The 26,456-nt window shown below is 38.8% G+C and overlaps 1 long non-coding RNA gene across 2 annotated transcripts; it reads left to right on the top strand.

Annotated features, from left to right (window-relative positions):
- Nucleotides 1–163: 163 nt before the first annotated feature.
- LOC117794803 (uncharacterized) lies at nt 164–20,484 on the top strand. Of its 2 annotated transcripts, none has more exons than XR_004618675.2 (4): nt 164–199; nt 7,636–7,742; nt 11,694–11,735; nt 20,012–20,484. It is a non-coding gene; the product is annotated as an uncharacterized lncRNA (long non-coding RNA). The 2 variants fall into 2 exon arrangements; XR_004618674.2 differs by having other exon boundaries at nt 20,000–20,484.
- The last annotated feature ends 5,972 nt before the right edge of the window (nt 20,485–26,456 follow it).

The raw sequence follows: 26,456 nt of genomic DNA, 5'->3' as shown, positions 1-26,456 counted from the left end.
CTCGCACGTCACCACGTGCGCTGCCGCAGCCGCCGACACCTCCCCACCCGCTTCCGGCTAGAATCCATCCGCGAATCACAGGCCAGCTCCAGAAAGATCCCGTTCTAGGCCCCGCCCCCACCCGAGGCCCCGCTTTCCTCCGCCCCGCCCTCCTCCTTCGCAGGCGGGGGCTCCTTCCTTCGCAGCTCAACTCATCTAGGTCAGCGCAAGGTGATCTCCGGGAGGGGGGCCGTGCAGCATTCCCGCCCTTCCTCGCCCCGCACCCTCACCTCACGGTTTTCGGACTGTCTGGGAACTGGTTCTCCCCTGCCACGCTCACCTGTTCTGCCTTCCCCCAGAGGCACAATAGCCCGAGAGAGCAGACGTGGGCGATTAGATTTCTCGGCGTCAGCCTGACTTTTAGGCAACCGCCCTAGACTGGATTTGCCCGCAGTGGACTTCAGCAGTGCTTGGGCACTAGTCCATGCCTTCGGGATGGAGGGGAGTCGGGGTGCGGGGGGAAGAGAGGCTCTCTGAGAAGAGAGCCTTCGTTTGGTCTGCTTTGAGTGAGAGGATACTGTAACTTCGAAAAAACAATTGGAGGGGCATAATACTATCCGTGTGCTGTAAAAACCTGTTTACTTCTCTAATTTTTCCCTGGGTTTCTCCTCTGAAAGCCTCAGCTCTTTACTGAAAGAGTCAGTTCTGTACTGGTCTTGCCCTCTTTCGGAAAACAGCCTTGAGAATAGGTAGTCCCTTTCCTAACCTCCCAGGGCCTTTTAGGCTAGGAGCACCCCTATCCCCCCAACCCCACCCGCAGACAGAAGTCAAATCTGTTACCGTGAAACGTTTTAAGCTGTGCTCTTGCGTCAACTTCCTGTGACTCTGAGGGGCACTCGGGAAAGTTTCCTTGATTGAAGGTGAGGGATTGGGTTCTTCTAGTTTAATGTCGTGTTAGTTTATGCCGATTTGTGGAGAGCACTACAGCAGTCTAGACATGACTTTGTATTTGATCGCTCAGCTTAATTTGTAGCCATTTCTAGGAACTCTTTGTTAATACTTCCTACCATTCTTTACCATTAAATATGTAGTTTATGCTTATGGGGACAGGAAAAATAAATCTGGGTGCCTTCACCTGCGATAGACGTTTTACACATTTTTATAATAAAATCTTGACGCAAGAAGACTTGTTTCCTTTTCTCTTTTTCCAATTGGAAGAGGAAACAGGAACTAAGATGCCTATTAATATGATTTTTATATTTTTCTTAAAGAAGCCTGATATGTGCTATGGGCTCTTGTCTTGCTGATAATAACTGGCATCAGTGTTCACTTTTTTGCAAATGAAATTATTAGGGTACATAACCTTTAAGCTTCTTTAATAACAGTTTTCTTCCTTGCACTAAGAGGATATGAATTGCCCTCTTTGGATAAGCACATGACTGTGTGGCCTGCTGGACACATGGTCCCACTTGCTGTACTCTAAATAGTGCCTTTGTGACCTGAAACAGTCAACACTTTTCTTAAAGCTACAGTGTGATTATAGTCAGTGTATTTTTGCCTTTACATATTACCTTCCTATGAATAATGGCATAATTTATGTTTTGTACTTGTCTTTCAGGTAACTCAGTCTATCTTATTACTACATACCTGCTAAAACTTGAAAATGGCACATAAATAATTTCAGATTTATCTATTTTTCTTACAAAAATATTTATTAACAATTAGTCCACTGTATCATATGAACTCTTATATTTTACTTTTGCATTGTAATTATACATAATAGTGGGATTCATTATGCCACATCCATACACACATATAATTTGAATAATCTCCCAGTACCTTCCTTTTCCCTTTGTTCTTTCCTCTACTTAATTTGTCTTTTTTTTTTAAGTTGTAAATGGACACAATACCTTTCTTTTACTTATTTATTTTTTTATGTGGTGCTAAGGATCAAACCCAGTGCCTCACATGTGTTAGGCTCTACCACTGAGCCACAACCCATCCCCAATTTCATTTGCTGTCAAGCTTTGGGATATAGTTCAGTGGTAAAGTACTAGCCTAGTATTCACAAGGACCTGAGTTTGGTCCCCAGCATTGAAAAATTTTTTTCCTAAGCACTTGTATTAGATAAGGCATATTTGGAGTGTGCTTAATAAAAATAAAAAGTTTTAATTTCATGAGTACCTACTTGATGTTAGGTGGTGCCGATCTGCCATCTTTTCATTTTCCTCCCTGATCCTGCTTCAAATATTGTTCCTTTACTAACCTCTTAACGTTTTGTTTTGTTTATTTTCAGGGTATTTATTTCCTAGAACTGCTGTAACAAAGTACCACAAACCAAGTGTCTTAAACAACAGTAATTTGTTGTCCCATAGCTCTGGAGACTAAAAGCCTGAGATCAAGGTGTTGGCAGGGCCATGCTTCCTCTAAAGGCTCTAGGCAAGGATCTGTTCCAGGTTATTCTCTTAGCTTCTGGTAGTTCCTTGGTTTGTGGTAGCAGAATTCCAATCTTTTCTTTTTTCTAGGGATTGAACCCAGAGCACTTTACCATTGAGACCCATCCTCAGCCCTTTTTATTTTTAAGACAGATCTCACTAAGTTGCTGTGGCTGGCCTCAAACTTGCCATCCTGCCTTAGCCTCACTAGTACCTGGGATTACAGGCATGCCCTATTGTGCCCAATCATAACATCAGACTTTATATGATGTTTTCTCTGGGGCTATGTCTGTTGTCCAGATTTTCCCTTTTTTAAAGAATACCAGTCATATTGGAGTAAGTGGACCCCTACTCATTTTAACTAAATCTACAACTGCTTTGTTTCCAAATGAAGTCCTATTTTGAGGCACTGGGAGTTATGTCTTCAGTATATGAGTTGGAAATGGAGGGGAACAAAATTCAACCCATAATACTGTAGTTTAGTTTCTGTCAAGGGTGGTCCACTGACCACAGTTGTTAGAAATCACCTTGGATGTTCTTACTAGACATACAAGTCCCTAGGCTTTTACCCTAGACTACTAGTGTTCAAAGAAGGAGTTATTTTGCCACTAGGGAATTTTTGGCAATGCCTGGAAATACAAATAGGGAGGGGGTGCTTCTGGTATCTACTAGACCTGGAATGCTACTAAATGTCCTGCAGTACACCGGACAGTCTCCCACATACACACAAAATTTCCACCCACAACATTTATAGTGCCCCAAATTGAGAAACGCTGCACCAGAACTGCTAAGTCAGAATGTCTGGGAAAGGAGCCTAGAAATCTACATTTTGATAAGCATCCCAGCAACTTGTATCCAAACTAAAGTTTGCAAAACCACTGCGGATACAAAAGCTCTGGGTATAGGAACATGCTCCATTTCTCCCCAGGTATTAGTTCACCTCTCTAATTTACTAGTCATGGTAGTTATGATAAATGGATTTAATTAAATATTACTACTTAGCAATTCAGACAATTTATAAGTCATAGTCTTAACATTAAATTGGAATCTTGTTTATATCTTTTAACTTCTGTGCTGTCTGACATTATTTTTTATTAACTGTGTACATTTTCTGGATGTCTTTTGCCTAATGAAAACTGTTGCCAATCTATGGCTTGGCAAAATGATCCTTTGCTGCCTCCTATTCACTGGTTTCTCCAGTGACTGGCTTGTTTGTTTCCTGTATTTTTCTCATCCCTTGCAATTAATGCTGCACTTTTCTCAATTTCTTTCTCTTCTTTCTTTTTGGCATTTGAAACTAGTGTTAGGGTACATTAATGGAGTCTTAAGAGCAGAAATTAGAAAATGATGGTGTCATAAAAGGCATAACAAGCCCAGGGAAAAATCTTAAAATGTCCATACTTCCACTAAAGTAGGTCACTGGAAATTGTTATGTATTGCAGTGCATACCAAATTGAGAACTTGATGCATCTCAAAAAGGTAGTTCTCTTAATGAGTATTCCCTGTTAGAAAAAATTCTCGTTTTCCCCATAAAACTTCCATAGACTTTTCATTCAACTCAAGCAAACTGTTCAGTGGACTTTTTCTAAAAATCCAAAAATTATAAAATTCTTCAGAATACTTAGTCCCAAATTATCTTCACTATTATCCAAGAAGACCATTTTATTGATCACCTTTTACTAGCTTTTCTAAAGTCATTACTACCAAAGGTTTTGAGAATAATTCAAACATCCTCTTCCAACACAGGGGATTTCCTAATAGTTTCTCAACAGTTTCTTAGGGATTAAAACCTCTCTGAATACATGACCATATTTCACGTATGTGTGATATGTCAAAATACACTCTGCTGTCATGTACATCTAAAAAGAACCACAACCAAAAAAAAAAAAACTTCTCATGTCATTCAAATATTCTTCCTGGGACATTGTATAACTTTCCAGTCTGCTGCCTCTTTGATGTGTGGCCATGAGCCTTATATTCAGCCCTTGAACTCTAATGTGCAACCCCTTTCTGAAAGCCTTTATCCAAAACATTTCTTTTTTAATCAACCTGATCGCTGAGCATAAGTAAGGCATGGAGTAACAGCCCTCATATTAGCTGGGTTTTAATGTCACTAAAATCAAGCATATGAACATGGTACAGTCCATACAGTTCAATCCAGAAAGAAATCTTCTATTGTAATCACATCCAAAACTTGATACCTAATGAATGAAAGTTACGTGATACAGTTCCATTGGACTAGCCAGCCAACTGTTGCTAGTGTAAACTGATCACTCGACATGTGAAGTCAAGAGACTACTCCAAAGAAAAAAGTAGAAAGGACAGCACAGTTGGGTTGTAACATCAGTTCTCCCTACTTCTATCATGAATGAAGTAACATGAGAAAATTATGAAATTTTATAAGATCGTAGTGAACTGAGTTTTCTAACTACTGAAGACAAACATAGAGCTGTTATCTAATGGTTCCTATTCCTTGAGAGTAGTGTCTCTTGCCATGCTTCTCCAAAACTGGGCTCCTGGGGATGGAATTATCAAGTGAAATGTGTTATTTGTCAGTCATCCCTAATATCTCAACAGAGAAAAATGTGAAAGAAAAATTATGATGACAAAATATACTACCAGCACTCCTTAAAGGGTCACCATGCCTGAGATACCCTTTTTCCCTTCAACACTTTAACACCTTTTCATCAACATACGCCTATGTGTCCCCCCCCCCCCTTTTTTTTTGGTAGCTGCAAATGGACAGCATGCCTTTATTTTATTTATTTTTGTGTTTGGTGCTAAGGATATAATCCAGTGCCTCACACATGCTAGGCAAGTGCTCTGCCACTGAGCCACAGCCATAGCCCTCCTATGTGTCCTTTAAGACCCACTTTGCACTTTACCACTTCCAAGAAGAAGGCTAGTGTAATGGAAAGATTGCTAGATTTGAAGGCCTAATTGAAAAACCTGGCCCTCTTACTCCACTACCTAAGACAGATCTCTTGGGAACAATAAAACAGAATTGTATACTTGGCACACAGTGGATAATAAGTAAATATCTATTTTAAGACTTCCCCCAGTTTCTCTCTCTCTCTCTCTCTCTCTCTCTCTCTCTCTCTCTCTCTCTCCATATATGTATGTATGTATGTGTGTGTATATATATATATATATATATATATATATATTATATATATATATATATATATATATATATATATATATATATATTATATATATATATATATATATATATATATATATATATATATATATATATATATATATATATATATATATATATATATTATATATATATATATATATATATATATATATAGTTGTTCTTCCATTCTTCCATCTTTCTGAATGCTGACATATCACTTGTAAAATTTATTTGAAACTTAATCCACCACAGTACTTACATATTTGCAAACCTAGAACTGAGTGATCAAAATCTTCAAAGTACTTAGCAGCAACCCAGACCCTCATATTCCTCTGCCTTCGGACATTTAGACATGTTGAATGAATGTTAAAAATCACAGGTGCTGCTTATAGCTCTTTCTATGAAATTGATGTTTCTAAATAATGAAGATAAGTAGTGATGAAAACCAGAGCCACAGAAGGCTACAAAAATGATAAAGGAGGCTGATATTGAGGCATATCACATACCACAGGGTCTAAAAGTACCTCAAGAAAATTAGAACAAGTTTGATCTTCTTGGCTAATTTTGTCTCCCAATGAGGTTTAAGTATACTGAAGGGAGATGTAGGAGCCTCAACTCCTCTCTCCTCTCTCCTTCTAGTTTCGGGTTTTTTTTTTGTTGTTGTTGTTGTTTTGTTTTGTTTTGGTGCTGGGGGTTGAGCCTAGAGCCATGTGCATGCAAGGCAAGCATTCTAACAACTGACTTATATCCCCAGCCCAGTAGTTTCTGTTCAAGGTGAGAGCATGGAAATCCATACTGCTGTAGGAATGGAAGCGTAACCTATTATGCTTTGTGCTTAGCTCTAGGGGGAGAAAGACCACAGTTTATTTTGTATTTAATCAGAGCTCTGAGTCTAATGTTTGTGCACATAATTTTTGACTTCTAAAAAGTAGACTACTTGAAGTTTTAAAAGTGATTTTTCCCATCTTTCCTTCCTTCTTTGTACCAGGGATTATACCAAGGTCTCACACACATTAGATAAATGTATTCTACATCCCCAGCCATTTTTTCTTTTTAATTTTGAGACAGGGTCTCACTAAGTTGCCCAGGCTGGCCTCAAACTTGAAATTCTCCTTCCTCAGCCTCCAGTGTAGCTGGGATTACAAGTGTGTACCTCCAATGCTACCTGGAATTGATTTTCTTTATGTCCCTGGAATAGGAAAATTTTCTCCTCTCTGCAAAGTACTAACATTTTCTTTACTATTAAAGAGAGCCTGTTAAATTTTAAAATGCTTTCTTCAATAACTTAAGGTGTCTTAAATATATTTTAAGATCTGCTAAATCATAAAACTTTTATTGTTTTTACTGTATCTGGATTGAATTTATGTATATAAAATCTGTATACAAACTAGAGAGAAAAGTCTTTTAATTCATATACATTTTTAAAAGGTACAGACTCGCCTACTGAAAAATTAGGCAATAATTAATTGACCTAATTCATTAATTGATCACATTGTCACTGCATAGAATTTCTAGATAATTTCTTAGTATTGCACCAATTTTTACCATCACACTATGTTTAAAATGTGTTGATCTCTTACCCAAAAGGATAACGATATAAACATATCTTATAATTAATTAGCTTGAACTTCTTCAAGAGTCTACATAAGAAAAGCCAGTTATACAAAGTTTAAAACCCTTAAAGAAGCAAGGTCATTTCTTTATGTATTATACTTAACCTAGTGCAAAGAATTAAACACAAATTATTAAAACGTTAGAACACTCATATTGAAATGTATACATTTTTTAAGAATGTGTGTATGCAAATGAAAGAGTACCTGCAGCCTATACTTCTTCCAAATGAGCTGATGGGTTTAGGAAAGGTATCATTGTAATAATTTTGGTCTAGAATGGACCCCCAAAGGCCTGTGTGTTAAAGACTTGGTCCATAGGTTGGAACTATTAGGAGATATTAGAACCTTTAAGAGATGAGACCTAATGAAAGATCAGGTCATTGGACATCCTTGAAGGGGATAGTGGGAACCCAGCTCTTTCCTAATCTTCTTCTTTTTTTCTTTCTTTCCTGGCTGCTATCAGGTGAGTACCTTTGTCTGCCACTCACTCTCTCCCTAATATACTGCCTTACCGCAGGCCCCAAAGCAATGGAACCAACTAACTAACCATGGACTGAAACCTCTAGAACTGTGAGTCAAAATAAACCTTTTTCATTTTCAAGTTGATTATTTCAGATATTTTGTGACTGTAATGGAAAGCTGATGGACATTGTTACTATATAGCAATTTCTCAGATTCTTTTATTAAAATTTTTTTCTATAACAAAATTAATCCTTTTACCCTCTCTGACTTTTCTAGAAAACAGGAGACTCCTATGACTTGAATCATAGTGTGAATTTCTTCCCTGTGTGTATCTATGCTATGAAGTAAGATCTTGCTCTAGCAAATCTCATCCTCATATTCCTCTTCAGCCACATCAAATCCCCTCGTTTTTTTTTTTTTTATTTTTTTTATTGGTTGTTAAAAACATTATAAAGCTAAATCCCCTCGTTTTTAATACAGTATGCCTTATGGACATACCACTTATACTTAGTAAAGCATCCTCACCTAGTTAAGTCCTCCTTTTCCTCCAGTCCTCAGTGTAGAGTTCAATTCCTTCCGGCAGCTGTCATTGACTCACTCAGTCTGGGTGGGCTGTCCCTCCCCTGAACTCACATGGCACCCTGGGACATCTCCCCTCGTTGAAGCATTAATCACTTAATATTGAAAGTATCAGTTCACTTGTCTTTTTCCCATTTGACAAATATCACTCTATTCATCTTCACATCCCCAGTTCTTACTCTGAGTCAGGTATGTAAAGATCCTAAGCACCATCTCTACATTGAATGAAATGGGGACTGAATTATGCATAATTTGTATTGTTTTATGCTTTAAAGACATGTAGATATAAAGAAAATGACTTTTGCTTGAGTTTTTGTAGTGTGATTATGAATTTGTTTTAGCTTCAAATTCTGATCTAAAGTAATATATGATGTTCACAAGGTAATCAACAAGTACTATGTGGGTACTTCTCTGTCACTTCACAGAAGTATGTATTAGGCCACTGCAAGCCTTTCATGGGCCCCTGTTCATTCACCATGTGGTAGCCCACATGTCAATATTAGTCATCAAATTAAACACACAAAATTTTCATTCCATTTTCCAGGAGATAATGTTTCTATAATTTCAGTGGCAGTGGAGAGAGAGAGAGATCATTATTTTTCATGTTGCACCTATTCTGCAGGTCCTGCTTTTTCTTGGATTCCTCCATTATGTCATATGTTTCTTGTATGTCTTATCATTTAATAACCACAATGCCCCTTATGGTGCCCATCACAGGTGCCCCAGAAAAAGAGGGAATTATAGAGTAGTGATATGGAGCATATAGGGACATGTGGGTATTTCTCATGTTATTATATTTACCCTTAAAAACATCCTCAAGGGATGTTTATTATCATTCTTATCTGGTGAGTCTGATCTGAAGACCACTCCTATTCCACCATCATAGCACATGCCTTTCAGGACATGTTTACTGAATCAATTTGATTTTCCACAGATGACAAATTAATCAGAATGGTGTAGCTGGAGGGACAAGCAGGGAGTATATTGAAAGGTTAAATAACTAAACATTTATTTTTGGAGCTGGTACAAGTAGCTAGTGAGGGTAATCAGAAGTAGAGTAAACAGATCTATAAACATACCAAATTGATATGTAGAAATAAGAAATTGTGTAATCACACCAAATTGATATGTAGAAATAAGAAATTAAGTAGTGTGTGTGTGTGTGGGGGGGTGCTGGGGATTGAACTCAGGGCCTTATACATGCAAGGCAAGCACTCTACCAACTGAGCTACACCCCCAGCCCAAGTAGTCCTCCTTGACAAACAGTATCAACTTAACCCCATGAACAGATCTTTAGCAGAAACAAGGTGAGGCAGAAACAGCTAGTTGCCTCTGACTTCCATTCATTTTCCTTTCCCCCATAGAAATACAATACTAAGGTTCCCAGTCTTTCTACCACTGAATTACATCCCTATCCCAATTTTATTATTTTATTTTGAAACAGTGTCTCACTAAGTTGCTTAGGGTCTTTCTAGGTTGCTGAGGCTGTCCCTGAAACTTGAGAGCCTCTTGCTTCAGTCTCCCAAGTCCCTAGGATTACAGGTATATGCTACCATGCTTAGGCTCCTTGTAGCTAGTTTTGATAAACTAAAGCATCACATGAGGACTTAAGAGAAGTGTCCACCAGAATGCCATCTTTTTTGTCCTGCTGAACAAGATATAGATGTGATGGGTCAAATTCAGATTACTACTTTGAATCATGAGGTAATGCACCAAAGATGACCAGAGCAGTACCATAGAAAGAGTTTTGCTCCCAGTGACCTTTGAACTGCCACACCTGCCCTGGACTATCAGGTTCTAGACTTCTTCTATGTGCAAAAGAAATAAACTGTCATTTTACTTAATATGGAAACAGAAATAGCCGATGTAGTGATTTATTTTTAAAAAGTGTTACTTCTCTGTGTTATTCTGTTCCTGTTCCGTTTATTTCATTTTATAATAAAGCGCTGTCATATTTTCTAAATCCCATACTGCACATTGAAAGCTAGCAAGCAGCAACAGTTTCTATGCTATAGTCTGCTTATTGATTCTGTTTAACAAGTACACAGTGAGTTCTTTGTAGGTGACTCTGATTAAAGGTCAGGAGATCATATGTAAGGTATAAAACCTCAAATGTTGAATTATACAATTTAGAAGGTTAATTCCTACTTCAGCTCTCTCTAATTTAACCATTAATCTAGTGCCACAATGTTTTTATTCTACCAACTGACTTATTAATCTACTAATACTAATACAGCAAATATTGCCAAGTGTCTGTTAATGTGTGTGTAAAACAGTTTACTGAATTAAATTAAGTTCACAGATGGGTTGTAAAGTTTTTAACTATTTAAGGAAATAAGCAGTTTATTGAAAGGGATAACCTGTGGGGGTACAAATGGGGAGTGGGTTTATTTTTCTCTAGCCTTCATTCCTACCCTGTAAATAACCTTGCAAACAAATCCCATAGCTTTTTGGTCTTTGGGGTATTTAATGCTTACTTTCAGGTATTTAAAGACAAGTACAGCTGGATGTGGTGGCACAGACCTATAATCCCAGAAACCCAGGAGGCTGAGGCAGGAGGATTGCAAGTTCAAAGCCAGCTTCAGGAAAAGCAAGGCACTAAGTAACTCAGTGAGACCCTGTTTCTAAATAAAATACAAAAGTATAGAGCTGGGGATGTGGCTCAGTGCCCTGAGTTCAATCCCTGGTATCCAAAAAAAAAAAAAAAAATTACAGTTCAGTCTAAATGAAAATGTCCATCTCACATAGAATTCAGGGTTTCCCTTTGTGCGCTACTTCCCAGTTCAGGCTGGACCCAAGGCTCAGGCCCCCATAGTAGGCATGGGGTGTGATTTTTCTCAGTTACTTTGCTCCTTATTCCATGGTGGTAAGTAGCAACTCCTTTCTCTCCCCTTAATTCTGCCACTTACCTCCTGCTCACCTCTTCCCATCTTCATTGGCCTCTTCTCCATCCCAGAGCATATCAAACACGTTCCCACCAAAGGCCTTTAGGTTTATTGTTCCTGCACAAGGACTTGGGTTCAATGCCCACACCCAAAACAAAACCAAACCCAGCCCTGCCCCAGCTATCAGCACACATGCTCCCTCACTTTTAGCCCTCAGCTCAGATGTTGCCTTATCAGCAGGGCCTTCCTGACCACCCTATCTCTACCGGCACACCCTCACCCAGAGCTTCCGCACTCTGATCTTTTTATTTATTTATTTTTTAAATTTTTCCATTTGATAAATGACTCTTGCACTGGAAAGTGAGGTACCTGTCTCCCCTTCATAAAGATATACCTTTCTGAGAGAAGTTGGGATGTTATATGCTTCTTTCCACTATAGGGAGGGGTGAAGAAGGCCCAAACACTCTACTCCTTTGATTCCTTGTTTTATTGACTTTCTTCAATACCTTTTACATTTTGGCCTTGTTATAGAGAAGCTAGAGGTAAGTGTTTCATAGATACTGAGCTGATCTGGCCTTTCATCATCATTTTTTAGGTATGTCAGACAATTTTCACAAAGAGAACACTTCAATTTGAGGTAAGTGATATGAACCCAGGAGTGTTTTACCACTGAACCATGCCCCCAGTCCTTTTTAACTTTTTGTTTGGAGACAAGGTATAGGTAATCTGCTGAGGGTCTTGCACAATTGCTGAGGCTGGATACAAACTTGAGATTCTCCTGCCTCAGTCTCCAAAATCGCTGGGATTACAGGCGTGTCGCACCTTATCTGGCTTAGTTACATATTTTAATCACAGGCTTAACATAAAAAGTGGATCATTTATAGCTTTAAGCTAAAGGTAGATGGGAATACATCTGAATTTTTTAACACTTTTAGTTTTAGTATTCTGTAGTTTGTACCATCATCTAAAGAATGAAATGAATACAACTATTTGTTTATTTACCAAAGTAGGCAGAACTGACTAGACCTATCTATTTATTGTGGGACATTTTGACCTTTAGCATGGTGATGTATCCTGGGAATAGCTGAGTGGAAAATCAGATTCAGGGTTTAAAACTTAATTGATCACAGGATCTTTTTTTATAAAGGAACTCATGTTTTCTTCTGGGAAAATGTTGATTGTTACTAACTCTAACATTCTTCCCTCAGGTTCTAAAATCCTAAAAAGCACTTAAGATTTTGAATTACTTTTCCAAAGTGTTTATTCATTATATGCGAGTAATCTTACAGTTCTGAAATAAATCACTATTTAATACTAACTAGGCAAAAATTATATTTTAAACCTTTAAAGATGGATAAGTCAGATAAAATATAAGCATATATAATGCCTGCCTTAAACTAAAACTAAGATCCTAAAAGCCAACTTACTATAATTTTTACCCTTTCCTTTTTTTTTTATTTCCCATGGCACTAGGGATTAGATCTAGAGGCACTCTACCACTGAGCTACATCCCCAGCCCTTTACATTTTTTATTTTGAGAAAGGGTCTTGCTAAATTGCCAGGCTACCCCCAAACTTGTGATCCTCTTGCCTCAGCCTCCCAAGTAGCTGGGATTACAGGCTACACTACCAACCCAGCCATAATAGAAAAATTGAGCTGGGCATGGTGGTGCAAGCCTATGATCCCAGTGGCTTGAGAGGCTGGGGCAGAAGGATCACAAATTCAAAGTCAGTTTCAGCAACTTAGTGAGGCCCTAGCAACTTAAGAAGACCCTGTTTCAAAATAAAAAGTGCTGGGGATATGGCTCAGTGGCTTAAGCACACCTGGGTTCAATTCCTGGTATATATATTTAAAAAAAAAAATGAGGCAGACAACAGGTCTCTTCATTTCAAAGAGACTTAAGAGAAAACAGAGAGTAGGTAAATTGTTCCTATCCCTCCACATGAATTATTTCCTGATACAAGTCAAACTCATAGATAAATTAGAATTCTAATGTGTAGTTTAAACAAAGAGATGAAATTTTGGAGCTATTTAAAGACTGTTACTGGGGCTGGGGCTGGGACTTAGTGGTAGAGAGCTTGCCTAGCATGTGTGAAGCACTGGATTTGATTCTCAGCATGGCATATAAATAAATAAAATAAAGGTCCATTGACAACTAAAAAATATTTTAAAAAACACTATTACTATTGGGAACATGACATTAAGAGACCATAAATAAGGTGGACTAAAGGTACCCACCTTAACAGCCCTCAAAGATTGAATAGAGCCATTGTGCCAGTTCTGTGGTGGCATGGTAAGGTAGGCAGGATGTGGGAAAGCACCAGAAGGCAACTCAGAGAATAAGTAACCAAGTAAAACCCAGAAACATCAGCTTTAATAATAGAATTAATAAAAGCAATGGACTACAGAAGTGCTGTGGGGGAGGAGGAACTTCCCTCCAACAACCTGAAAGAAAGTTTTCCAGAGAGTTTAACAAAAACAGGCTCCACTGTCCAACAAATGCACAATCTGAGCAGGAAAAATGCTCAGATTCTGCAAAGTAAGTCAGCATGGGAGAGAGTCCTGGCACCTCTCAGCGGATTTAGTTAGTGGAGACGCAGTGCCAATTGAAGAGGACTCTTTGGAATTTCTGAGTGGGAAATTAGAAATCTTCTGCAGTTTTCCTTTGTTTATCTTTTTTCTCTCTCAATTTTTAAATTTTAATTTGCTTTATTCTGTGGTGTGTGTGTGTGTGTGTGTACCCAAGACCCAAAGGCCATTTACAATATACTTTTCACTGGCTAACAGTGATGGCCAGCAGCTCTCACCAGAGTCACACTCCCATCCCCAGATTAAAAAACACAGCCGTTGGGTGCGCACGCCTGTAATTCTAGAAGCTCAGGAGGCTGAGGCAGGAGGATGGTGAGTTCAAAGATAACCTCAGCAAAAAAGAGGTGCTAAGCAACTTAGTGAGACCCTGTCTCTAAATAAAATACAAAAAGTAGGGCTGGGGATGTGGCTCAGTGGTCAAGTATCTCTGAGTTCAATCCCAGGTACACAAATACACACACATACACACAAATATGTAAAAGATTAACATTAGATCCCTATCTCTCAAAGTCAACTCAAAATGGATAAAAGACATTGGACACTGGAATAAGACAGAAATTTTTCAAGTGCTAGAAGAGAAAATATAGGGGAAACAGTCCAACATACAGGTGCACACAGTGACTTCCTCAGACTCCTAGAGCTCAGGGAATAATGCTAACAATCAATAAATAAGATGGCACTGCACAAAAAACCTTCAGCACAGCAAAAGAAGCAATCAACAGCATGAAGATAGTGCTTAGAGAATGGGAGAAAGTCTTTGCCAGCTACTCTTCTGGCAGAGGATTAGTATCTAGAATGTGCAAAGAATGAAAAAACAAACAAATGTTCATCAACAGATGAATGGATAAAGAAAATATTGTATATATATACAACACAGTTTTATTCAGCCATAAAGAAGAACAAAACTACTTCATTTGCATGAAAATGGATGAGACTGATGAACATCATGTTAACCAAAATAAGCCAGACTTAGAAAGTCAAGGGTTGTATGTTTTTCCCTCATATATGAAAGCTATAGAAAAATTAAAGAAAAAGAGGGAGAGATATTATGAAAATAGAAGACAGACCAGTAGGGTAGAGAAAGGAGGTCAGGAGGAAGTAGGAGGGGAGGGCAAGATCTTAGAGATGTACTGCAAAATGAAATTTATCAAAGTAAGTTATATGCACGTATGTGTACTCCACAGTGAAAGCTACTATTCTGTATAATTATTGTTCACCAATTAGAAAAAAACTTCTCAAGAAGTTGATTTTCTACTGATTTAATCTAATCCTGGGCTTGCAAAAAGATTTCAGTGCAGAGGTTGATTTTAATTTGTTGATTGTGTGGGTTAGAACATTGGGTTGAGAAGAGCTGACACTGAATGTGGATTCAATGCAACAAGTGGGATGAATGATGACCAATGTCTGCCTTAGGTAGGGAATGTGAGAGTGAAGCTTTCCATCTGTTTTAGTCCCCACCACCACCTTTTTTTGCTGATGTGACTAAAAGAACAACCAGAACAATTGTAGAGGCTCCATTCCTTGGGGCTCAAGGAGGTGAGGCTGAAAATCATGGTCCAAGAGTGTGGCAGAGAGAAGCAGCTCACATGATGATCAGAGAGCAGAGATTCTACTCTAGAGACAAAATATATACCCCAAAGGCACGCCCCCAGGGACCCACCTCTTCCAGCCATGCCCCACCCATCTTAAATTACCACTCAGTTAATCCTATCAGGGGATTGAGTCACTGATTGGGTTAAGACTCTCAGAACCCAGTCATTTCTCCTCCAAACTTTCTTGCGCTGTCTCATATATGAACTTTTAGGGAACTGAAATTCAAACCATAACACCATCTATGTACTTTCCATCCCCTTTCTGAGTTAAACTTGGAGGTATGTGAGCTCACTACCTTATGCTAGTGAGCTGGATTGGGCCAGAAATAAACAATTTGAGAAATTCAGATTTTTGCAAAAACAATTCAGAAGATATTGTCAAGTCACTCAGAGTATGTCTAACCTTGTGAGTCTAGAAGAAACCAGTGCACAAGGGAGCTCTGGTCAATTAGGTTAGAAATGTGAACTTTACAGAAATGTAGTACACTAAACTCCACTGAAAGGAGTCCTTGACAAAGAAGTCTACAAATGTCTTTTAGCACATGAAATCTAAGTCTTCAAATTTTATATGGAATCTCTACGATAATTTCTATTGCAGCCTAGTTCATATTTCCTGAATACAATGATTTCATGTTATTGCCTATACTCTACCAAGCAGGACTGTAAGTCCTTAATGAAATTCTATTTTTTTTTAAGAGAGAGGGTGAGAGAGAGAGAGAGAGAATTTTTAATATTTTATTTTTTAGTTATCGATGGACACAACATCTTTGTATGTGGTGCTGAGGATCGAACCCGGGCCGCACACATGCCAGGCGAGCGCGCTACTGCTTGAGCCACATCCCCAGCCCCACTTAATGAAATTCTAAATATCAAGAATTAGAAATTTTCTTTCTTTAGCAATTGGTGTCCTTGTTACCCGCTGGGATCCCTAAAATCCCTGAAATGCATGACACTACCAAAGGCAGGGAGACTTCACTAGAAATAAAGGGAAAATAGGAATGTGTCCTTGCTTACCAGAAGGCATCCAGACAAATCCCAGCCCACACTGGTCTTGTGGGTAGGTGAGTAGCTCTCCAAGAGAAGTGATGTCCCTGGTGGGTCAAGAACAGTTACTTCACATGCAGTTGGCTGCCCAAACCAGAGCCACTTCTTTCTCAGTCAAATGACATAAAAAAATATAAAGAGGAAAATATAATGTCCTTCTCCAACAGTCTGTTTGCTGTAGTGCCTAGTCTGTGGCTGAAATTCTGAATTTGATGTTAGGAGAACTGAGTAGAGACAGAAATGGAAGTATCTGTGTTCCTTTGTTGACCAGATACTCCCTTAGAACCTTTGACAGTTCAGCTTTCCTGGGCCTCAATTTTCTCAAACGTTTGATTGGAAAGAGGGGGAGGCTGGAAGAAGAGACAATGAAGAAAGGGATTTCTTACTTGATGTGTTCTAGACATTTTAACATAAGTGTTACCTGTGTGTGTCATCAAATCATGTACAGAAGCTACATAGACCTGTTCTTACGTTAAGTTACTTAGACCAGTAGTCTTCAAACTTTTGGGCCTTATAAGATTTAAAGATTTTTTTTGAATATTTATTTTTAGTTGTAGTTGGGCACAATATCTTTATTAATTAATTTATTTTTATGTGGTGCTAAGGATGGAACCCAGGGCCTCATCCATGCTAGGCCAGTGCTCTACCACTATGCCACAACCCCAGCCCAAGATTTAAAGATTTTTATGAGACTTGAATCTGTTTGCACATTTTTAAGTCAACATTTGAACATGTTATACAAAGGATCTATTTGATATGACTTGTATGTTCTGAATACCTTTTCCCGCAAATCGTAGTTACAGATTTGCCTCATTTGGGTCAGACATAAAGAAAGTGAGCAAAATATCTGGTCAAATTAGACTGACTTTTTCTGTTAGGAAGAGGCTGACTTCATTTTAATTTTTTTTTTTTTAAATTGTAATAAATGTGGTTGCATTCACGTCTGTGCAACCTCAATTCTGAATTTGAGAGAGTCAGATAGAGAGTGAGAGAGAAATGGCAAGAAATGGCATGTGTTCCTTGGTGGTCTGGAGGTGTTAATCCCTGGAGCAAGCACCTGGAAAGTGTAAATTCCCAGTGGGGCTTTGCTTTTGCTTTTTTTGTAAAGTGACTTTAGGACCTCTGCATAAGAAAGGAGATGTGGGAAAGGGAACCAGAGACCCCTGCAGCTTTCTCTCCAGTAGAGCCCATTCTGTAAGCTGTCTGCTGTCTGTGACTGTGAATTCCTAGAAGGTTACAGGTACCCCACTTTGAAGAACTGGACTTTAGACCCCACTCACTCACTCCACTTGAGTGGGACGCTCCCAGGCAGGTTGACTGTTGATCTTAGCTTAGTCCTGTCAGTTTACTGTATACATATGTCTTCCTGAAGACCTTTTGATAAATCATTGTGTCATCCAAAGTCATGCAACAGAGGCCTCAGGAACCAGAAACTGGGGTTCTCATATTGCCTAAATCAGCCCCCTACCACACACACCTAAAAGGCTTTCTTAGTTGCATAATCTCCCGCCTTGATATTTCATCACTCGAAATCTTATCCTCCACCCTCCTTTGGGTAATAACCTAATTACCCTGGCCTGACTTCAGGAAGAATCCTGTTAGATTGGTTTAGCCAGAATCCTCGCTTCACTGTCATGCTTCTATTTAGTGATTTTCTAGCCATCTGCACCAGCACTGCTGCTTGGCTATAAATCCCCACTTTCTCTTATTATATTTGGCTTAAGCCTGATTTTTCTCCCCTACTGCAGAACCCCACTGTAGTAGACATTCCATAAAATCCCTAATATTATTATTAACTAGTGTCATAAATAAGTTTTTCTTTGACAGTCTAGTAGGGCTCTAGATAATTTGTGAAGCACTTTGATTTACTGTATTGTGTATATTTAAGTATTATTTAGATGTGTTTAATTCATAACATTGAGTTGGAAATTCATAAAACAATTTATAGGGTTTTTAAAAATATTTACCAAATAGTTGAACAAAAGATTCAACAGTTTTTTAGTAGGCTCTAGTTTTTTTTTGGCGGGGGGGGTGCTGGGGATATGGATCAAGCGGTAACGTGCTCGCCTGGCATGCGCGGGGCGCTGGGTTCGATCCTCAGCACCATATAAAAAATAAAATAAAGATGTTGTGTCCACCGAAAACTGAAAAATAAATATTAAAAAATTCTCTCTCGGGGCTGGGGATGTGGCTCAAGCGGTAGCACACTCGCCTGTCATGCGTGCGGCCTGGGTTCGATCCTCAGCACCACATACAAACAAAGATGTTGTGTCTGCCGAAAACTAAAAAATAAATATTAAAAATTCTCTCTCTCTCTCTCTCACCTCTCTCTTTAAAAAAATAAAAATAAAAAATTCTCTCTCTCTCTCTCTCTCTCTCTCTTTCTCTTCTCTCTCTCTCTCTTCTCTCTGAAAAAAAAAAAAAAATAGTTGATCAAATTCCAGGCATGGTGGTGCATGCCTGTAATTCCAGTGACTGGGGTGGCTGAAGCAGGAGGATTATAAATTTGAGGACAGCCTCAGCAACTTAGTGAAGCCTTAAGCAACTTAGCAAGACCCTTTCTAAAATAGAAAATCAAATAGGCTGGGAATGTAGCTCAATGATAAAGCATCACTGGGTTCAAACCCCTGTCAAAACAAAAATTGAACAATTAAAAAATAATAAAAAAAACAGAAACGTATGCTGGGCAAAGCAGAACAGTCAGTTTTTGTAAGATAGCTTGGGAAGCAACAAAGAAGCAGTGTAATACAAAGAGCAGAAGGGTCAGTATCAGGTTACTTCAGGTTCCTTACCCTCTAAGAGTTAAAGCAAGGGACTTCCTTATGCCGGCTTAAATTGGCCTGTTTAGAGATTTGACTGTTTATTTTTATTCTTTATTTTTCTCTTCCTCTCCCTCCCTCCCTCTCTTCATTTCTCTGAAGGTCAGATAACAACTTAGTTTTGGTTTGGTGAACTCTAACTGGAGTGTCTTCATTTTGGTCTCATCTGTTGGGCTATGGTGCCGGAGGTCATTTCCAAACAATGGAGTCCATACATTTGTTTAAAAGCCTGAGTCACTTTATTTATTTATTTATTTATGTGTGGGGTTGAACCCAGAGTTTTGGGCCTGCTTCTGCACACTTCTCTATTGAGCTACCCATGGCCCTCCAAGCCCTGTCACTTATTTTTAAAGGGTGTACTTCTTCAATCTAGCCTAGTTGATGTGGGCCTGCAAAAATCCAAGAAGCGATCATTGTGGAAGCTGCCAATCTGCTCTGAGAATGTGTATGTGTGAATACAAATGTTCACTCTCTCCTTTCCAGGAGCCCTCTGGAGCCAGTGCCCAGTGCTCCATGTGAGATCAAGGCCATGCAATTCTGTTTATAGTGTGAAATACAAAACTTCCAGAGAGTGGGAGCACAGCTATCCTGGAAGGAGAAAATATCATGTATTTTGAAATAGTTTTGATGTGTTGCATCTTTATTTTGTTTTTCAGTGACTTTTTTTAAAAGCCAAGTCTACATATTGAAAATACATGTGGATTAAATATTTTCCTAAAGGAAAGCTATATCAACATAGGCCCATTTAGTTTTTGTTTTAATGTCAAGTTCAACACCGAGGTCTATTAAAGTAAAAATGTAAAGAGAACTGTCTTCTTATAGATAATTCCCTTTAGGACAGCCAAACTGGGTGTTAGTTCCCTCTCTAGGGTATGTGTTCTGCAAGAGGATGCAGCTGCCAGCTGAGCCCTGGTCAATCTGAACCACACAGCAGTCAGTCATACACCCTGAGACTCCAGGTACACATCCTGATCCTGATGAAAGAAGACTCTCGAGGACATCATGATGCTTCTAATTAGTTTAAAGTTTAATTATTCAAATTTGTGTTTGCTATTTTGCATTTATACTAATCAAGCAATGAATCCATTATGAAACACTTGTTATTAGAATTTTATCCCCCCTCTTGCTTGGATTATTGTCATTGTGTCCTAACTAGTGTGTCTGTCTGTTCTTAGGGAATTTGAACTCTAATTAAGATTGCAAATTAAAATTCAAGATGCCCCATTGAATGTAAATTTCCAATAAGCAACTTTTTTAAAGTATAAGTTTGTCCCAAGATTAAAGTTTGTCCCAAGAATTAAAAAAAAAACAACTTTCTTCAATGTTGTTGACTACTTGCAAATCTCAGTATCCAGACTCATCATGTATTCTAAATTGAAAATCTCCATTGTGGAATCTTGCAGTCATCACGTTGAAAACTCATCCCCGCTACTCACCTTCACAAGGTCAGCAATATTGCTGCCATCCATCCGGTTTCTGAAACTGCCCTTGACCCAGCATCCATAGTGGGTTCAAAACTTCCAGGCCCTTTGGTTTCTCTCCCTTTTCTGGTCTCAGCAACCAGAAATACCTGTAATAGGATTGCCGCATGTTCCTACCCTGCTGTCCTCTTTGAAACATCCTTCCTTCTAATCAAGTGACTTTCAAAACTCTGGACGTATTTGCACATGGAATCGTTTCCAGCAACAATACTTAAAACTTGTGGGATATTCTATTATTTTCTATTCTATTTCACTAAAAAAAAGAAAAAAGAAAAAGTTAGTTGGAGACCCCTAAATTGATGAGTTATGACCCGTGGTTTAAAAACACTGCCTATTCTATTGACAAGTAACAATAGTGGTGGCATGTGCTTGCAGTCGCAGCTTCAGCAGGCTGAGGTGGGAGGATCACTTGAGCCCAAGAGTTTGAGACCAGTCTGGGCAGCACAGCAAGAACCTGTCTCACTCGGGCTCAACAACAAGTGAAAATAGAAAGAAGAGTCTTTATAAAACCTCATGTTATTCTTTGGCTTAAAATCCTTCAATAATATTTGGAATATTATTTACCCTTAGTAGATAGAGATTATTCTGGTTCCACTCATTCTTCTCCTGGCTATCACTAGTCCTCTTATCTGGAGGGCCACCTCCCTTTTCCCTAGGTTCCTATTCCACAGTATTAACGAATTTTTCAGATCTAACAGATAGTTCTTCAGAAAGGCCCTCAGCGACCTCCTAGACCAGGGGAAATTACTGGGTGTTCTTTCATACCCAGTGCCTTCATAGCAGAAAGGAATATCTAAACTATTCCTTTAAAAGTATTAGTTATCCAATGGTTCAAGAGTCTGTGAAAGCTTTCTGCTTCATTCAGACCCCAGTCCAGTTCTTACAGTGGTCCACGTGATCCACGAGGCCCTCTTCCCACCTCTTTGACCTTGTCTTCTACTGTTTTTTCATTTACTCTGTTTCAGCCACACTGGTTTCTTTGGTATTTCTCCTGGTTACCAGACCCTCTCCTACCTTAGGACCTTGCTGTTCCTCTCCCTGGACCCCTTCCTTCCTCAAGACTTACAAGGCTCACTCTCATCCATCAGTTTTCTCAGACGTCATCTCGTCGGTAACGCCATCTCTGATCATTCTATTTAAAATCGCATTCCGCCAGTCTCCCTATTCTCTGCTTTATATTAATTATTTATTAAACTTACTCTTTATTTTGCTTATGTTCAACTCCAGGGCTGCAGCACCCCAATCATACTGTTCACTGGTCCAAAGAAAAAACTTGGAGGCCTCAACAGAGAGAAGTTTTGGACATTTTATTATGTATCCACTCATTGGTGGCAGCAGGGATGTGACAGCCTCCAAGCAGGGGAATGTAGAGGACGGGCTGCAGGCCCACTGCGCAGGTGCAGGTCTTCAGAAGTTTTATGAATACATTCTTTTATTTGCAGCCAAGGTCACAGTTTTGATTCTCACCTAAAGGCTGGAGATAAGAGAAGCAACAAACTCCCCCTCTCCTTTTCTTCATTGTCACATTCTTTAGAGTCTTTATCTTACTGCAGGCTTCCCTAGGCACTGGTCAGCATTCAGCCCAACAACTTATTATCTATCTCCTTCCACCAGGATGCCAGCTTTTTGATAAGGTAGATTTTCCTCTGCTTTATTTGCTGCTTAATCCCTAGCATCCACAATACTACACGGTTTGTAGAAGGCACTTTGTATATTCACTCACTATGTTGTCCAAGCTAGTCTCAAACTCCAGGGCTCAAGTGGTGCTCCTGCTTCAGCCTTTTGAATCCTGGGACTACAGGTCCACTGCACCTAGCTTCTAACCGCTTTTTTGTTGTTGTTGGTACTGGGGATTGAACCCACAGCTACATCTCCAACCTCAGCAACTTAGAGAGACTCCAGTTGCTAAAGCCTAAGTAACAGGGTCTCCCTAAATTGCTGAGGTTGGCCTCAAATAGAGTCTCCCTAAATTGTTGAGGCTGGCCTCCAATTTTCTGTCCTACCTCAATCTCCCAAGTAGTTGAGGTTACAGGAATGTTTCAACTTGCAGGCAAAGCATTGTTTTCTTAGAAAAGAAGGTGCTTATTCTGTTTGCTAATGGGTCCACCTTAGTGCCTACCACATAGTAGGCTCTCAGTGATTTTTAAATTTATTTATTTAAGTTGGCGGTGACAACAATGGGAGAGAAGCATGTGTATAACTTTAGGAATTCTTATTTTTACCAGGTGTAGTGGTGAACGCCTGTAACCTCAGCAATTTGGTAAGCTGAGACAGGAGGATCTCAAGTTCAAGGCTAGACTCAGTAATTTAATGAGGCCCTGAGCAATTTAATGAGACCCTGTTTCAAAACAAAAAATAACAAGGACTGGGCATGTAGCTCAGTGGCAAAGCGCCCATGGGTTTAAGTTCCTAGCACTAAAAAAACAAAAACCTTATTTTTATGTTTGTAGTGTTTGTAACCCTGATGCTACAACTTTGTAGACAGTCCCTTTTTTATTTATTTTTGGTACTGGGGATTGAACCCAGGGGTACTTCACCATTGAACTACATTCCCAGTCCTTTTTATTTTTTTTATTTTGAGATGGGATCTCACTAAGTTGCTAAGGGTCTTACTAAGTTGTCCAGGCTGGCCTCAAACTTGCAATCCTCCTGAATTATTGGGATTACAGACATGCACCATTATACTTGGTTTATTTATTTATTTACTTATTGTGGTTCTATGGATTGAATCCAAGGGTGCTCTCCCACTGAGCTCCACTTTATTTTTATTTTGAGACAGCCCATTTTATTTGGAGATAGGATCTTGCTAGTTGCGAGAGTCTTACTAAATTGCCCAGGCTGGCTTCAGATTTGCAATCCTCCTGCCTTAGCTTCCTGAGTAGCTGAGATTACAGGTGTATACCACCATGCTCAGCCATAATCCCTCTTAAAATAAAAACCTATTAGTAAACTGTATTTACCTGTTTACTGGAACAGGTGCTAGGCTTATGCTGTTTGCAAACATACACACACACATACACACACACACACAAAAAAAATGAAGGGCAGTATTTTATGTGAGTGAAAAAATCACTGTCTTCAAAGTTGAAACATCTGCATAGACATCCTTTTGCTGTAATCCCAATTAATGTAGGAATTGGAATATAGGTCCATAGTTCCTTACTGAAAGCCTTTGGGCCAGCTGCAGCATTCAGAATTTGTCAGGGTTAGAAGGTTGCATGCGGACACTCACTCATCACACACTCGGCAGAGTGTGCACTCAAGGGCAGTTGCACATTATCAGTCCTCTGCAGAGAAAGGCACCAGAAGCCACACTGGGTGGCTCAAGGCAACCAACAGCCCAAGTCAGTTTCATTCAGATTTTCCCACAAAAGTGAGCTTTGAAGCAAAAACATGGGGAAAAAAATCTCCTAGTTTTCAGAGTTTTCGGTTTTGGTTTTGGTTGGGGTTGTTCTTGCTGGGGGGCAAGTATCTGTGTTGTGTAATCCAGAAGATAGTTGGCTTTAGGAGAGTTCCCCTTCCTGCTCTCAGTTACAATCCCAGTAACAGAACAGATGATAACACGATTGCAACAGACCAAAATTTTTATCTACAATAATTCAAGCAAACAGATACATGAAGGGAATGTCCTTTTCTATTCAGTATTCCAGACCATGACTAGAGGAACATCATTAGTTACTACAGCCACCCAGTTTTTGATCTGATTGTTTGAAACCTTAATTTGTAGACTCTCAAAGTTAGTGTTTACATTCTAAAGAATTGACAAACTCTGTGAAGGGCCAGAGAATAAATATTTTAACACTTATGGGCCACATATATTCTATTCTGTGTATTTTTTCTCTCTGTTTTATTATTATTATTTTTTGTACTGAGTATTGAGCCCATGGGGCACTTTATCACTGAGCTACATCTCCAGCCCTTTACGGTCACACCAAAATACTGAGCCTGGCTTCAAATTTGCAATCCTTCTGCCTCGCCCTCCCAAGTACTGGAATTACAAATGTGCATCACCTTGCTCCACCCTTCTATGCATTTTCAATACTTCTTCCACCCCACCAACTCCATTTCCTGTCCAGGATTGATTGATACTAGAACTGTCAATGTGTTAAGGTAAAAATATCAAAGGAAAAACTTATTGCATTTGGATTCATAAAGTATTTCATAGGAGTTACCCTTGATACATGGCACTTTTCTCATTTTAATAGATGACAACCAAATCATTCCTTGATGGTGAGAAAACAGCTTCTCAATGAAAAGACAGTCCTTGGGAGTAAAAGTACTAAAACATACTTTTAAAAATAGCGAGATGCAGAGAAAGCCTTTGACAAAATTCAGCAACTATTCATGATAAAAGCTAGGGACAGAAGCAACTTACCTCAACATCACAAAGGCTATATATGAGAAACACAAACCCAACTTCATAGTAAATGAGGAAAAACTGAAAGCATTTTCTTTAAAGACTGGAGCAAGACAGGAATGTCCATTCTCACCACTTCTATTTATTACAGTACTAGAAATTCTATCTAGAGCAATAAAGCCAGAAAAAGAAATAAAAGGGTAAAAACAAGAAAGGAAGAAGTCAAATTATCAGTTTGCATATGATATGGTCCTTTACCTAGAAAACACAAAAACTCCACCAATAGACTCCTAGAGGCAATAAACAAATTTAACAAAGTGGCAGGTTGCAAAACCAATATACAAAAATTAATAGCTTTCCTATATACCAACAATGAATATGCTGAGAAAGAAATCAAGAAAACAATCCCATTCAAAATAAACCTAGGAATAAATCTAATGAAGGAGGTGAAAGACTTCTACAATGAAAACTATAGAATATTGAAAAAAAAAAGATTGAAGAAGATCTCAGAAGATGGAAATACCTCCCTGTTCATGGATAGGAAGAATTAATATTGTTAAAATGGTCATACTACTAAAAGCAATATACAGATTCAATGCAGTCTCCTATCAAAATACCAATGACATTCTTCACAGAACTAGAAAAAAAAAAAAAGTTCTAAAATTCACTTGAAAGAATAAAAGCCCCAGAATAGCCAAAGCAATCCTCAGCCAAAAAAATAATGCTGGAGGCATCACAATACTTGACTTCAAATTATACTACAGAACTATAGTAACAAAATCTGCATAAAAACAGACCATAGACCAATGCTGCAAAATAGAATATACAGAATATACATATATCTCTTATCATCTGATCTCTGACAAAGGTACCAAAAGCATACATTGGAGAAAAGACAGCTTCTTTAACAAAAGGTACAGGCAAAACTGGTTATTCACATGTAGAAGAATGAGAGTAGATCCTTATCTTTCACTCTGCACAAAAATCAACTAAAAATGGATCAAAGAACTAGGAAGTAGATCAGAAACTACGCAACTCCTAGAAGAAAAGTAGGGTCAACTCTCCAGCATACAGGAACAGGCAGTGACTTTCTTAATAGCACCTCTGAAGCTCAGGAAATAATGCCAGAGTTAATAAAGGGGATGGCATCAAATTAAAAAGCTTTTGCCCAGCAAAGAAATCAATTAGGAAGAGAGAACATATAGAGTGGGAGAAAATCTTTTCTAGCTATTATTCTGAGAGTTATGCTTAGTTATGATTTTGTTTTTATGTGGTCATGATTTACAACATTCACATTTCTAACATGCCAATGGCTTCTAACATCTCTATCAGCTCCTGTTTGCCCTCAGGATAAAGTCCAAATCCTCTAGTGTAGTAAAAAAAAAAAAAAAAAAAGAAAGAAAGAAAGAAAAAGAAAAAATCCTGAACCCTCTGGCCCTGTCCTATCTGCCTGGCCTAATCTGCAGTACAAGGAAT

Source organism: Marmota flaviventris, chromosome 12 (assembly GCF_047511675.1).
Source record: "Marmota flaviventris isolate mMarFla1 chromosome 12, mMarFla1.hap1, whole genome shotgun sequence".
Taxonomy (NCBI): domain Eukaryota; kingdom Metazoa; phylum Chordata; class Mammalia; order Rodentia; family Sciuridae; genus Marmota; species Marmota flaviventris.
This window is presented reverse-complemented; position numbering and strand designations above follow the sequence as displayed.